Raw genomic sequence first — 16,296 nt, forward strand, 5'->3', positions numbered from 1 at the left:
GGTACTTTATCTTTCTCCACTTTACCTCTATCCAAGGCTTGATACATCTAGCTCTTTGGGGTATATCACCTTGCGTGAAATGGGCATTTCAATGTGTGAAATGGGCTATGACAATGCGATTGCAGTGATCTGTTCTGACTTGTGAGAGTTTTAAGGGAGTGTTTTGAGCTGCGGCGGATCCTACCTTCTAGACCAAGTCTACAAATGTGCGCATTATTGTCACGCTCCGGACTATTAAAGCAACTTTCTTACCGTGATTGTCTGTGCCTGTCCAGGATAGTACAGAGGTCCGTTCATGCTGCACATCGCTTCCGACTGGTGCTGAGGTCTGTCTGTGCTGCTCCTGCCCCATGGCTCTAAGCAGCCTCTTGCTCACAGTGTGTCTTCCCAGCATGATGGCACAAAGGCTACATGCCAGAGTTCCCTCCTAAACAACAGTATGGTTGCAACCATGTTGGACTCTGTAACTTGATACTCTTCCTCCACTCAGAGCACTGCTCCCAGACCAGCTGATCGCAGCATCCAATCCCTGGGATTCCATCTCCAGGCTGATCGCAGCATCCAATCCCTGGGATTCCATCTCCAGACTGGCCTCTGTTTGCAGTACAATGTCACTTCTTGCTGAAGTTACAGCTCAGTGCTGAGCTCCCAGGTACTCTGTATCTGAATGGTCCCAGTCCATTATATCCAGTTCCTAGATCTGGCAAACAAGTCTCCTAAACCATCTTGCACACCAGTCTGGTTGTGTCAACCCGGCGGCACAGGCCACACTACAGCGTCAGCTTTTTTTGTCAACCTGGCGGCACAGGCCGCACTATAGCGTCAGCTGCTTGTGTCAACTCGGTGGCACAGGCCGCACTTCTGCATCAGCTGCTTGTGTCACCTCGATGGCATGGGCCACACTCCTGTGACTTTAGTGCGCAGTCCTGCATACAAATACCAGCGACTTTGTTACAGCAATACCTGGCTGCTGCCACATCTAGCCAAGTCATACCAGTCCTCAAGGCTGCTACATGGCCCAGAGACCACTTCATATTCTACGGCCCACTGGCCACAGCCAAGTCATACCAGCCCTCAAGGCTGCTACACGGTCCAGAGGCTGCTTCATATTCTACAGACCACTGGCCACAACTAGCCAAGTCATACAAGTTCTCAAGGCTGCTACATGGCCCAGAGGCTGCTTCATATTCTACGGCCCACTGGCCACAGCCAAGTCATACCAGCTCTCAAAGCTGCTACACGGTCCAGAGGCTGCTTCATATTCTACAGACCACTGGCCACAACTAGCCAAGTCATATAAGTTCTCAAGGCTGCTACATGGCCCAGAGGCCACTTCATACTCTACAGCCCTTAGGCACACCTAGCCAAGTTTCTACCAGCTCTTAAAGCTGTTACATGGCTGCATCCAGCCAAGAATTACAGCCCTGAAGGCTGTTGCAGGACTATACTCAAAAGAGTCATGCACTTTCCCTAACATTATCACCAGCCACACATAGTTTTTCCCACCATTGTTGAACCTAAGCTAAATCTGCCTGATTGGTTCTCAGGTAACCGTAAGGATTTTTTAAATTTCAAAGAGAGCTGCAAGCTCTACTTCAGGCTCCGACCTAGGTCCTCGGGTTCTGAAGCCCAACAAGTAGGGAAGATTGTCTCTTTGTTAGAGGGTGACCCGCAAACATGGGCCTTTGGTCTTCCCTCAACTATACCTGCACTACTGACAATCGAGACATTCTTTGCCACATCTCCTCTACGACAACTCGAATAAAGCACCAATAGCAGAGGCTAGCCTCAGGTCTCTAAAACAGGAAAAGAGACCAGCTGAGGACTACTGTACAGAGTTCCAGAGATGGGCGGTCAATTCTGGCTGGAATAACGCAGCCTTGCAAAGCCAGTTTCATTGCAGACTGTCTGAAGAGATTAAGGATATCTTAATCCAGTATCCTTCAGCTAGTTCTCTGGATGACCTCATGAACCTGGTTATTAATTTCGACCGGCGGCTCCGTGAACGCTGAGTGGAGAAGAAATTGCCTTCTCTGCCTCCATGATCTCCATTATGGTTTGCTCTGCCCAAGTCTGAGGAACCAATGCAAGTGGGAGCATTTCATCTTCCGGCTGAAGAGAAATGGAGGAGATGTTCATTGGGTCTGTGTCTGTACTGCAGTCGTAAAGGACATATGGCTCAGCTTTGACCACTGAAGTCGGGAAAAGGCAAGGTCTAGATGAGCTAGGGGAGGTACAACTAGGCCTTGCATCCATCTCCCCGTAAAATTATGTCCTTATTACCGCAGTCATCTCTCTTTCTAACAATCAAGTCTCAGTTTCTGCATTCATTGATAGCGGAGCTGCAGAGAATTTCATGGATGTAACCATTCTCAAGACCTTGGGCCTGGTTCCTGAGCCCTTATCCACACCTGTGTCGGTTATTGGTCTGGATGGGTCAAATCTCTCTAAGCTTCCAGTCGTCTGCCAGACCCTTCTTTGCAATTTGCCGTTGGAGCTCTACATCAGGAGGAATTGCCGTACCTACTTCTTCAATGTCTGCTGGCCCCAGTTGTCTTGGGGTTACCCTGGCTGAAGAAACACAACCCCATAATCCAGAGGCAAACTGGTGAAATTCTTGAGTAGGGATCGACTTGCTTCTCCGGATGTTTATCCCATCCTGTTCATCTTGCTGCCACCGTCTCAGCCAAGTCCTTGTCTATTCCTGCTCCTTACCATGATCTGGCCAAAGTTTTTTCTAAAAGGAAGGTTGACGTTCTGCCACCTCACCGGCCATTCGACAGCACCATCGATTTATTACCTGGTGCCAGGCTTCCTAAAGGCAAATTATATGCATTATCTATTCCGGAAGATAAAGCCATGGAGGAATATATTCAAGAGGCTCTGGATAAGGGATTAATTTGTCCTTCTAAATCCCCAGTGGGAGCAGGGTTTTTCTTTGTCCAGAAGAAGGATGGATCCCTCCGACCCTGCATTGACTTCCGCGGACTAAATAAAATCACAGTCAAGAACGCTTATCCCTTGCCACTCATCTCCATCCTCTTCGACCAACTCTGAGAGGTCTTCATCTTTTCTAAGTTTGATCTTAGAGGCACATATAACCTTTTCCGCATCAGAGAAGGAGACGAGTGGAAGACGGCATTTAACACTCATTCGGGGCACTTTGAATATCTCTCCAATGCCCCAGCTGTCTTTCAAGATTTCATTAGTGAGGTGTTAAGGGCTTTCTTGGGAGTCTTTGCAGTGGTCTATCTAGATGACATCCTCATCTATTCAAAGTTCATGGATGAACATCAGAAACATGTGAGGCAGGCCTTACAAAGACTACTGAAGAACAACTTGTATGCTAAATTAGAGAAATGCAAGTTTGATGTAAAGGAGGTATCATTCCTGGGTTACATTATCTCCTCGCAAGGTTTCTCTATGGATCCCAGCAAGCTGAAGGCCATTCTGGATTGGGAACAACCCGCTACGCTTTAGGAAATCCAGCGGTTCCTGGGTTTTGCGAATTATTATCGCAGGTTCATGAAGTCCTTCTCCTCTATAGTCTCGCCCATTGTAGAACTTACCAAGAAAGGATATAAATGTTGTGAAAACAGCTCCTACACAGATGGCGCTGTGTTGGTATAAACAATAACAAATAACACACAATAAAGATCAAATCTTCCCTTATTAACTTGATGTTGTTCTTCTGTTGTTCTCATTCTTATATTCAGTAATAGGCCACTCCAATCCAATGTAGATAATATGGGAAAACAAAAACAAAGTCCCATGTGTTGTAATTTCTTAATTTCCTCTATCAGTCTTCCCCAAGAGCCTCAGAGGAGACCATCATTCCAACCTCCAGGGTCCATTTTGTCATTACCAGGACTCTGGCAGATTCTCTCATGGCTTGTCAGACTGAAGCCCCTCTTGAAAAGCAATCAGGTGTGCTCTTCATCCCTGAGAGACTTTGCAAGGTTGTGTTGATAGACTTCCATTCTTCTAAGGTGGTGGGTCATCCAGGCATCGCTAGAACTTTAGAACTTCTGTCTCATTCTGTCTGGTGGCAGTCCATGTCTTGAGACACTCGTGAATTTGTCCTGGCATGTGATGTCTGTTCTAGAAATAAGACCCTCTGAACCACTCCTCAAGGTCTCCTGTGTCCTCTGCCTACACCCATTAAGCCATGGACCCATATTGCTATGGACTTTGTTGTAGATCTCCCAGTATCTTCTCATTGTTCTGTCATCTGGACCATTGTGGACTGGTTCTCCAAGATGGTAAATTTTGTTCCTCTTTCCAAATTACCTTCTGCTAAGGAACTGTCAGTACTATTTCTGCAACATGTCTTCAGGCTTCATGGACTTCTCATGGATATCATCTCGGATCGTGGAACACAATTTGTGGCCCAATTTTGGAGATGTTTCTGTGCTGAGCTGGGCATCAATGTGAGCTTATCCTTGGACTACTATCCACAGTCCAATGGTCAGATGGAGTGGGCCAATCAGTCTTTGGAACAATACCTCTATTGTTTCATTTCTAAGTGCCAGGACAATTGGGTTCCACTTCTGCCCTTTGCAGAATTCGCATATAATAACTCCTGCCATTCTGCTTCCTCCATCTCTCCTTTTATTGCAACTCTGGAACGCATCCTAGGAGTAATTCTTTTGAATCCCCTACTACCAGTACCTCTTCTTCATCATCCGTTTCTAGGCTATGGGCAGTCTGGAGGAAGGTGCATCTTGCTCTCCGTCAAGCATCTGGGTGGGCCAAGGTGTGGGCTGATAAGCACCGTAGGCCCTGTAATTTTAGAGTTGGAGACCTAGTATGGTATATTAATCTGTGCCGGAGGTCACAAAAGTTGGGGCCTAAATTCATCAGCCCATCTCGTATCATTGCTCAGGTTAATCCCGTAGCCTTTCGGCAGAAGTTACCAAGGACTCTTAGGGAAAAATGTACTAAGCGTTGGGTTCTAAACCCAGGCAGTTTGGAGGCAGTTTGATGGCGGGTTCTAAACCCTGGGGTTTAGTGGCGGTTTGGCGGCAGTTTCTAAATGACAGGCCTTTTCTATTCTATTCTAAAATGTATTTTGATGGCAGTTTTGCAGCAGTTTTGACCTTAGCAAATGTGCGGATAGCAAAACCGCCGCCAAACCGCCACCATGGGATCCAGAAAGTTCTTTGCATGTGCCTACACTGCAGAGAAGATTTTTTGAGAACTTTTCAGACAAGTAAGGATACTGCCTTTGAACCTCTATATACCCCTGCCTATACCTTCTAATATCCTGCCTATAAACCTCTAAGGATGATGCTAATTTGCATACGCAGTCATACAGTAAATAAAGACTCCAGACCTAGAACCTGTGGTTCCAAACCACAAAGTATTATTCAAATAAAAGTACAGCAGTTACATGCTATGATCCTCATATAATCTTATGCAAAGAGAATACAAACCAAAGTACAATTATACATACGCAGCGCTCTCTGGTCCAGATGTAGGTATCAGCAAGAAACCCCTCGTCAATCAGCATTCAGCACGAAGACTAGGAACCCAGGGTCAGAGCACACATATTTATACCCCCCAGAAATAAACAACACAATAGAGAAGTTTGTTGCTAATACCATTGATCCTAAAGGTGAGGGCATATGTTACAAGGCATTTAACAGGTTGGTTCAAATAGACACAGCCCAGCTTCTAACAACTGGTGGTCTCTGGTTTCCCGCCTCATGCAAATCCAGTTGTTCATATAATGTACATTTTGTTGCTTGAAGTCTCTGCGGTCCATAAGTTGAGAATGCATGTTGCGATCTCTCCATCGATATTACCGGAATACTGTTGAGAGAGTACGCATCAGTACAATACCAAACATGGCTTACTTATCACGTATAAAACCTTAGTTACGAAATAACCTTTATTTCCTAGCAATGATAATAAATGTGCATACTCGAATCTTATAGCTTATGGAACCTTGTATGTGAATATGCAATGTGTGAGTATGTGGGGTTTGATGTAAAGACGCTAGTTAACTTGGGGCAGATGCGTGTGCATGGAGCTAATATTCAGCGTTTTCATACAGGGTCTTATGCATTCGCTAATATGCGACTAGTTAATAGCACAATTGTGCGTATTAATGTGTGTATGAGAAATGGTGAAAGATGCAATCGCATGATGCTAATAGTAATATCGCCACATGTACTAAAGTGTGAGTTTATCTAAAATGGCGCTTAGGCGGCCATTCACAAAATGGCGTCTTGCGATCTCATTTCCAAGATGGCGTCTTGCGGCCAGTCGCAAGATGGCGTCGCTATGATCCAATTTTAAACTGATCTTGTCTCAGCCAATTATCCAGCTTCGACACAAGCCAGGGTCTAGGGGTTCCTCAACCCCTCATCAGGGGGTGGGGGGGAGTACTGTCACTGCAAATGCTGTGCGAGGTGAATGCTGGGCAAGTGTTTGCTGAATCCACGCCTACCTCTTGTCCATCATTCTGAGGATCAGTACAGATTGGCTCATACATCTATATCCTGCTGGCGCTAACGCTGCTCTGATGCCGGTGATAGAGTTTTCATGTTTCTGGTTCTGCCTTTGTCTCCTGTCTTCCAGTTGAGCTCCAGTTTTCCTACCTCCTATATTGTTGTTCTGCCATTTGTGTCATCTAGGTGGCACAGTTTTGCACATCATCTACCTGCCATTTGTGTCATCCAGGTAGCACGGACTGTACTCTGTGTCCAGTGTACGCATTACAGCAGCAGCTGCTTGTATCAACCCGGCGGCACAGGCCACACTACTGCATCAGCTGCTTGTGTCAACCCAGTGCCACTGGCTGTACTACTGCATCAGCTGCTTGTGTCAACCTGGCGGCACATTCCACACTACAGTGTCAGCTGCTTGTCCAAACCCAGCAGCACAGGCCGCACTACAGCATCAGCTGCTTGTGTCAACCCGGCGGCACAGGCTGCACTACAGCGTCAGCTGCTTTTGTCAACCCAGCGGCACAGGCCGCACTACAGCGTCAGCAGCTTGTGTCAGCCCAGCGCCACAGGCCGCACTTCTGCATCAGCTGCTTGTGTGAACCCGGCGGCACATTCTGCACTACAGCATTAGCTGCTTGTGTCAACTCAGTGGCACGGGCCACACATCAGTGTCTTTAGTGCACATTCCTGCGCACCAACACCAGTGACATTGTTACAGCAATACCCGGCTGCTGCCGCATCTAGCCAAGTCATACCAGCCTTCAAGGCTGCTACACAACCCAGAGGCCACTTCATATTCTATGGCCCACTGGCCACAGCTAGCCAAGTCATACCAGCCCTCAAGGCTTCTACACGGCCCAGGGACAGCTTCATATTCTATGGCCCACTTGCCACAGCTAGCCAAGTCATACCAGCCCTCAAGGTTGCTGCATGATCCGTAGGCCGCTTCATACTCTATGGCCCTTAGGCCCACCTAGCCAAGTTTCTACCAGCTCTTAAAGGTGTTACACTGCAACATCCAGCCAAGAATTCCAGCCCATAAGGCTGTTCCAGGACTATACTCAAAAGAGTCACCCTTTTCCCCAACATACAGCTGGTAAATTTGTCACATCTGAATTGGTCCAGCGATGGACATTACCAACCGAGAGTCTGCTTCATCCTATATTCCTCAAAGCGGTTGATGAAAGTCACATCCTAGGGGATACAATTATCCTTGAGACTCGACCTCTGCGAGTTAAGATTGGTGCTCTCCACTCTTAATTTTTAAGTTTCCTTGTCATACCCAGGGCCTCGCATTCCATAGTTCTGGGCTTGCCCTGGCTCAGTCTGCATAATCCTCAAATTGACTGGAGAAACTCACGAATCACTGCTTGGGGATCTTCCTGCTTTGGTTCTTGTCTCCAAAAAGTTCTTCCAATATGCTCTGTAGTACCGTCTCATCCGGATACTCCTCTTTATCAAGAAATTTCAGTAATCTAGTGCTGATATTCTTCCTCCTCACCATGAATGGGTTTGTCCAATTGAATTAATATTTGAAGAGAGTATAGATATATTCCTGCACCAGTCACTCACTTAATCCTAAAATTGTACAAGTGGAGATATTTCATAATATTATAGAGGGGGTTATTTGTTTTTCTCAAACGAATCCTGTTATTATACAGGAGTGCCACCAATGCCTCTAATTATAATTGGTTTTAGACAAAAGAGAAAATAAAGAAAAGGGTTCTCCTTCCTTGGTGCACTTATCCCCTATTAACATACATATTTTATTTTCTATTAATGTAATGATTCATTATAATAAAACATAACTTTTATTTGATTCGACTTAATATAAATTCCATATGTAGCGAAATCTTTTATTAATAGAATAGATTAACAGTGTATAAAGATTAGAAATTGTGTTTTAAAATCTTCCACTAATGGAGGAGTACTCTCCCGTACCTGGTTAATTTATCAAGTTTATTATGTGTGATGATTAATTATTCACTTATTTATTTAGGAGATATATTTATCTCCTAATTAAGTTGGTATTGGGTTAATTATTAATCCTATGAAGTTTTATTGTATCCGCATTAATATTGATCAGTCTATATTAATAAGATGTTATTTCATATAAGTGATTTCATCCGTCATTCATATACATGGGAATGTTCTTCTAGTTCATTCTGTTGAATTTGTTAACTGTAATTGATACAAAAGTATCTTATTTGTTTGACACACTGTGCCTCTTTACTCTGATACAATGTATTCAATTACTCCCTGACATAGAGAAGTAAAAATCACTGGGCTGCTACATAGAAATTTCCTCCTTATGTCAGTGAGATTGCCTCACATTCATTCATTAAACTATATTTTTGTGATCATATTTTCAAGGTATAGTTCACCATTTGGTTACAGATCATTAAGTTTATTACTATTCTGATGATATTCTCACTTGTGCTTTTGTCACATTAGTTTTTAGTGGTCAGTTGTCACTGCTGTACTTTATTTATAGCGCAGCAATCCCCATGCATATTTTATGTGAATGCCAGTTTTTAATTATTCTCTGGCTCTTGTAATGGATGATTTCTCATTGCCGTTCTATTAGGCTTCACCAGTATAAGGATATAATAGACAGGATTACACACACTCACTGACTTCATCAATCACATTAACAACAATTACAGAAACCTTTGCTTCACGACCCACTATAGTAAGACAGATGTCAGTTTCTTAAACCTCCATATCTTATCCAGCAGTGATCATCATCCTAACTGGCTCCAAAACATCCCAACAGGCCAATTCAAATGTATTAGGTGGAATTGTACAAAACTTGAAGACTACTACAAACAAGGTGAACATTTGAAGCAACAATTCATCGACAAACAATACAATAGCAAAAAATGTCAATGAAGTCAGGGCACCACTACTTGAATGCAAACAAGACAATGCCACACATTCCAATGAGATAATACCATTTATCACACAAAACAATACCAGTGCTACTCAGCTCTTAATCATTAATCAATTACAAATGTGTCTGCAGTTTGAAAAAACTTCCAAAAAGATTTACAAAGGAAGGTTTGCAATAGAAACAGCATTTTGAACAACATTCTAATTAGCTTCACTGAGAGAATCAATCAATAATACAACTAATGTCACTCAATAAATAAATAAATCATAAAATAAAGATAAAGATAAAAATAAAATATTATGAAATAATAACGTTTCTCTCTCTCTCTCTCTCTCTCTCTCTCTCTCTCTCTCTCTATATATATATATATATATCAGTCAGGTGCATAAATATTGGGACATTGACAGAATTTTCATATTTTGGCCTCTATTCACCACCACAATGGCTTTGAAATGAAACAAACAAGATGTGCTTTAACTGCAGACTTTCAGATTTAATTTGAGGGTAATTACATCCAAATCAGGTGAACGGTGTAGGAATTACAACAGTTTCTATATGTGCCTCCCACTTTTTAAGGAGCCAAAAGTAATGGGACTATCAACTCAAAAGCTATTTCATGGACAGGTGTGGGGTATTCCCTCATTATTTCATTATCAATTAAGCAGGTAAAAGGTATGGAGTTGATTCTAAGTGTGACATTTGCATTTGGAATCAGTTGCTGTTGACTCTCAATATGAGATCCAAAGAGCTGTCACTATCAGTGAAGCAAGCCATCATTAAGCTGAAAAATCAAAACAAACCCATCAGAGAGATAGCAAAAACATTAGGTGTGGCCAAATCAACTGTTTGGAACATGCTTAAAAAGAAAGAATGCACCGGAGAGCTCAGCAACACCAAAAGACCCGTAAGACCCGGAAAACAACTGTGGTGGATGACAGAAGAATTATTTCCCTGGTGAAGAAAAACCCCTTCACAACAGTTGGCAAAATCAAGAACACTCTCCAGGAGGTAGGTGTATATGTGTCAAAGTCAACAATCAAGAGAAGACTTCACAAGAGTGAATATAGAGCATTCACCACAAGATGTAAACCATTGGTGAGCCTCAAAAACAGGATGACCAGATCAGAGTTTGCCAAACAACATCTAAAAAAACCATTACAGTTCTGGAACAACATCCTATAGACAGATGAGACAAAGATCAACTTGTACCAGAGTGATGGGTATGGAGAAGAAAAGGAACTGCTCATGATCCAAAACATAACACCTCATCAGTGAAGCATGGTGGTGGTAGTGTCATGGCGTGGGCATGTATGGCTGCCAATGGAACTGGTTCCCTTGTATTTATTGATGATGTGACTGCTGACAAAAGAAGCAGAATGAATTCTGAAGTGTTTCGGGCAATATTATATGCTCATATTCAGTCAAATGCTTCAGAACTCATTGGTGGCGCTTCACAGTGCAGATGGACAATGACTTGAAGCATACTGCAAAAGCAACCAAAGATTTTTTTAAGGCTAAAAAGTGGAATTTTAAGCAATGGCCAAGTCAATCCCCTGACCTGAATCTGATTGAGCATGCATTTCACTTGATGAAGACAAAACTGAAGGGAAAATGCCCCAAGAACAAGCAGGAACTGAATACATTTGCAGTAGAGGCCTGGCAGAGCATCACCAGCGATGAAACCCAGCGTCTGGTGATGTCTATGCATTCCAGACTTCAGGCTGTAATTGCCTGCAAAGGATTTGCAACAAAGTATTAAAAAGTGAAAGTTAGATTTAGGATTGTTTAGTTTGTCCCATTACTTTTGGCCCCTTAAAAAGTGTGAGGCACATATAGAAACCGTTGTAATTCCTACACCGTTCACCTGATTTGGATGTAATTACCCTCAAATTAAATCTGAAAGTCTGCAGTTAAAGCACATCTTGTTTGTTTCATTTCAAAGCCATTGTGGTGGTGAATAGAGACCAAAATATGAAAATTCTGTCAATGTCCCAATATTTATGGACCTGACTGTATGTATATATATATATATATATATATATATATATATGCTGCAAAATAAACAGAGGGAGCGCCTAATAGTGCATTATCTCCAAAACATTTATTTATTTATATCCAGTACATATAACCACAAGTCTTGAATCACGTACCGGACAATGCGGTCAGACCTCCGCAAGTGAAAACAGCTTATACAAATGAAACGAGTCTCCGGGAACCAGTGAGTGGTATCCTTGGTAGTCTCATACCATGTGGAAAGTAACGCTAGGCCACGTCTCTACGCGTTTCGTCACTAGGACTTCGTCAGAGGGCTGGCCTAGCGTATCCAGAAATCCCCTTATAAGTGAAATGTATCCAATTACTTCCCTAAATAGTTAATTGGCTATGAACTTTAAAAAACTGCAGACATGACTAGTCTGCTATAACGTTGACTATAAAGAATACTCGTATTCCACTTCAAATCAGAGCATTCTTAAAAATATCTCCTTCTATAAGGATTCAAATACATTTCCACCTTAAATAACAAAACATATACATGATATACATTATAAAGAATACATATAATAAATAATAATAAATAAATTATCCAATTGATTGAAATCATTAAATAACTGACAGCAACCATATATAAATAAAAACATAGATAGAAAAGAGAACAGTGCAGGGAATAATATTTTTGTAAAACAAAACCAACTAAAATTGCAACATTATACCCATTTAATGGTCTAAAATAGAAAAGGTGTAATTTCAAACCCTTCGATTAAACCCACAGGATGCAGAGTATTCAGTGTAATAATGCAATATGTTTCACGTTTTGATAATAGATTTAATCTATCACCACCTCGTGAGTTTAATTTCACATGTTCAATACCTACAAATTTAAAATTAATAATACTACTAGCTTGACATGTTTTAAAATGACTGGGGACACTATGATTTGCAACATCATTTTTTATATTTCTAGTGTGTTCTAGAATTCTAATTTTAAGTGGGCGTTTAGTTTTTCCTATATATCGTTTACCACATCCACATATTAACATGTATATAACATATGTGGTGTTACAGTTGATTACGCCCTTAATTTTAAATTCTTTCATACTCTCATTCCCTGCAAAAGATTTACAACCTTTCAAGCCATACTGGCACATTTTGCAGGAATTACAGGTAATGAATCCTTCCGTTTTACTTAGAAATGAAGCTGTTTGTAACGGATCACATACTATAGGTAATAAACTCGGGCACAATCGATTTTTTATGGTTTTTGCCCTCCTAAATACCAGCTCTGCTCTATTAGGAACATAAGCATATAAAATCGGATCCATCTTAATAAGATGCCAATGTCGATTCAAAATTTTCCTAATGTCCTCACTTTGGTTGGAAAATTGTGTGACAAATGGACATTTGAACTTTGAATCATTACATTCTAATTCTTCTTTCGATTTATATTGCAATAATGTAGTTCTATCTAATTTTCTTGCCCTTTGTACTGCAGCATCTATTAAATCCAACGGATATCCTTTTTCCATGAACCTTTTAATGTATGTTTTACTTTGGTCCTCAAAAATCTCTATTGTGGAACAATTCCGTCTAAGCCTTACTAATTGAGAAAATGGTAAAATCCTCTTCCATTGATTAAAATGACAACTACTAAAATCCAAATAAATATTACAATCAACTTTTTTAAAATGCATTGAGGTATTGATCAATTTACTACTTTCTTCACAATCGGTGACACACAAGTCTAAATCTAAAAATGATATCTTTTCCACTTGATATTCGGAAGTAAAACCCAAATTAAAATCATTCAAGTTAAGAGCACATAGGAAATCATTGTAATCAACTTCTGAACCTTCCCAAATAATTAACACGTCATCTATATAACGTTTGTAAAAAATTAATTTTTCCAAAAATCGATTGTTACTATAGATGTGTTGTTTCTCCCATTCACCAAGAAATAAATTAGCAACACTTGGAGCACAGACAGTCCCCATAGCAACTCCACAAGTCTGTTTGTAAAAATCTCCTAAAAACGTGAAATAATTATATTCAAGCACAAATCGAAGTGCATTAATAATAAACTCTGTTTTTAAGGGATTCATATCCGGGTCGTTCTCCAATACTGATCTGACACACTCCAATCCCTTTTTGTGTGGGATTGAGGTATACAACGATTCAACATCGATTGTTCCCCATTTATACTCATCCTTCCATGTAAAAGTGTTTAATAATTGCAATACATGTGTTGAATCTTTTACATAGGATTTTAACCTGGGGACATAATTTTTTATATACACATCAATGTACTCAGAAATTCTAGAGGTTAACGAATCAACTCCAGAGACTATAGGACGGCCGGGAGGATATGTTTGATTGTTATGAATCTTTGGAAGGTGATATTTCGTTGCAATTCTAGGAGTCTCATTATAAAGGTAATAATATTCATCATTCGTTAAAACTTTATCAGATAATCCTTTATATACTAGTCTTTTTAAATCTTGCAAATATTCTTTAGTTGTATCATGGGGTAATTTAATATAAGATTCTTTATCAGACAACAGTCTGTTCATCTCCTGTATATAATTCTGCCTATCCATTATAACGATCCCACCCCCCTTATCTGCCTGTTTTATTACCACGTCTTTATTTTCCATAAGTGATGTGAGAGACTGTATTTCTCCTTTAGTGAGATTATTTTCTCTCATCCTATAGAGCCTATTATTTTTATCCAGGTCCTTTTTAACTAATTTGGAAAATAAACTCTGAATACTCTGCATCCTGTGGGTTTAAACGAAGGGTTTGAAATTACACCTTTTCTATTTTAGACCATTAAATGGGTATAATGTTGCAATTTTAGTTGGTTTTGTTTTACAAAAATATTATTCCCTGCACTGTTCTCTTTTCTATCTATGTTTTTATTTATATATGGTTGCTGTCAGTTATTTAATGATTTCAATCAATTGGATAATTTATTTATTATTATTTATTATATGTATTCTTTATAATGTATATCATGTATATGTTTTGTTATTTAAGGTGGAAATGTATTTGAATCCTTATAGAAGGAGATATTTTTAAGAATGCTCTGATTTGAAGTGGAATACGAGTATTCTTTATAGTCAACGTTATAGCAGACTAGTCATGTCTGCAGTTTTTTAAAGTTCACAGCCAATTAACTATTTAGGGAAGTAATTGGATACATTTCACTTATAAGGGGATTTCTGGATACGCTAGGCCAGCCCTCTGACGAAGTCCTAGTGACGAAATGCATAGGGGCGTGGCCTAGCGTTACTTTCCACATGGTATGAGACTACCGAGGATACCACTCACTGGCTCCCGGAGACTCGTTTCATTTGTATAAGCTGTTTTCACTTGCGGTGGTCTGACCGCATTGTCCGGTACGTGATTCAAGACTTGTGGTTATATGTACTGGATATAAATAAATAAATGTTTTGGAGATAATGCACTATTAGGCGCTCCCTCTGTTTATTTTGCAGCATCCATTTACCTGTACTTTGGATACGGGGAATTCTGAATGAGGGAAAGACGCCGGTCTAATAAGGCAGTGCACACAGATCCACAGAAATCAAATTACATTGGGACTGTTTATGAGAAATAATTAAGTCTTGCGCTTTGATTATTCTTTTCAACTCTATATATATATATATATATATATATATATATATATATATAGAATACTGTTGGACCGGCACTCCAATCCACGTATAATTCTGCATGTGTGCCTTTGCTCAGAATGAAATATGTAAAAGTGTGTTATCCCACCGGGGATGAAGAGCACTGCACGGCACTACAGGTCTTTGAAAAAACTATCTTTATTGCCACGACGTTTCGGGGTCCGCAACCCCATCCTCAGGTGAATATACAGACAAATAGACAAACACAAAGTGCATACCTTATATCCCTCACCACGCTATGTGATTTGCTCCCACCATTCGTCCAGGCTCCGGACTCCAGCGTGCTTCCAGCGGGCGGCGACCGATGATGACGTCACCCGTCCTCGGGAAGATGGTTGCTAGGCAACACCAAGCTGGAACCCGGAACCCAGCGACTGTAGGATAAAAATACAAAACACCATAGTATTTTTCTTTTCCCACCTAGGGGGAGGTGTACACTACACATGGACACGAGTGTCCCATGGGTTCATAGACAACCCCAGTATCATCTCCCAGGCCTTATATGACTGTTTACAATCTTTTCAACCTGCCAATGGATCTGTTCTAATGTAAAATGTGGACGATTTATTGTTTTATTTAGGTCATGTTTAAATGATATTAAACTGTTGTGCTTTATCTCTCACCTACAGGACACAAGGTCGCTAAGGACAAACGGCAGCCATGCCAGGCTAAGGTCAATTACTCGGAATACTGTCCAACCCAGGGGCCCAGGCAATATTTGGAGCAGTAAATATTGATAACAGAATTTAAATTGCAGGAATTTGTGTACAAATACAGTATCCCTAGAATAATTGAATATAGGAGGGATACTCATTTCACAAGTAATGTCTTCTATAACCTGTGTAAGGTGATGGGTATTAATATCAAGATCATCCCAGACCATCTGTCTACCTGTCCCCCTTTGAGATACTGTTTAACAGGCAGCCTCATGTGAAAATATGATAATGAGGTTACTGTGCAGTGTCTCACGAAGATGAGTAAGAACAACTGAAATTGAAAATGTTATTTTCCAACATATCTGATGTAAACTGTCATGATGTCGAACCTGGGGAATTTGTTATGATCCAAATTTTTATTATAGCTCAGGTTGTTTGACTGATTGGTGGAAAAGTAGGAATCTGACGTTGTTGACAAAGTACCACATCCTCAAAGGGTGGCCGGAGAAGATACGTGGGTCCATTCCACTCACTATAGGGAGGTTAACCAACCGGTGGAGATACAAGGCGGAGATGAGGCCAATAACGTGAACCTGTCGATT

Source organism: Taudactylus pleione, unplaced genomic scaffold, assembly GCF_031769625.1.
Source record: "Taudactylus pleione unplaced genomic scaffold, aTauple2 ptg000113l, whole genome shotgun sequence".
In the NCBI taxonomy this organism is placed as follows: domain Eukaryota; kingdom Metazoa; phylum Chordata; class Amphibia; order Anura; family Myobatrachidae; genus Taudactylus; species Taudactylus pleione.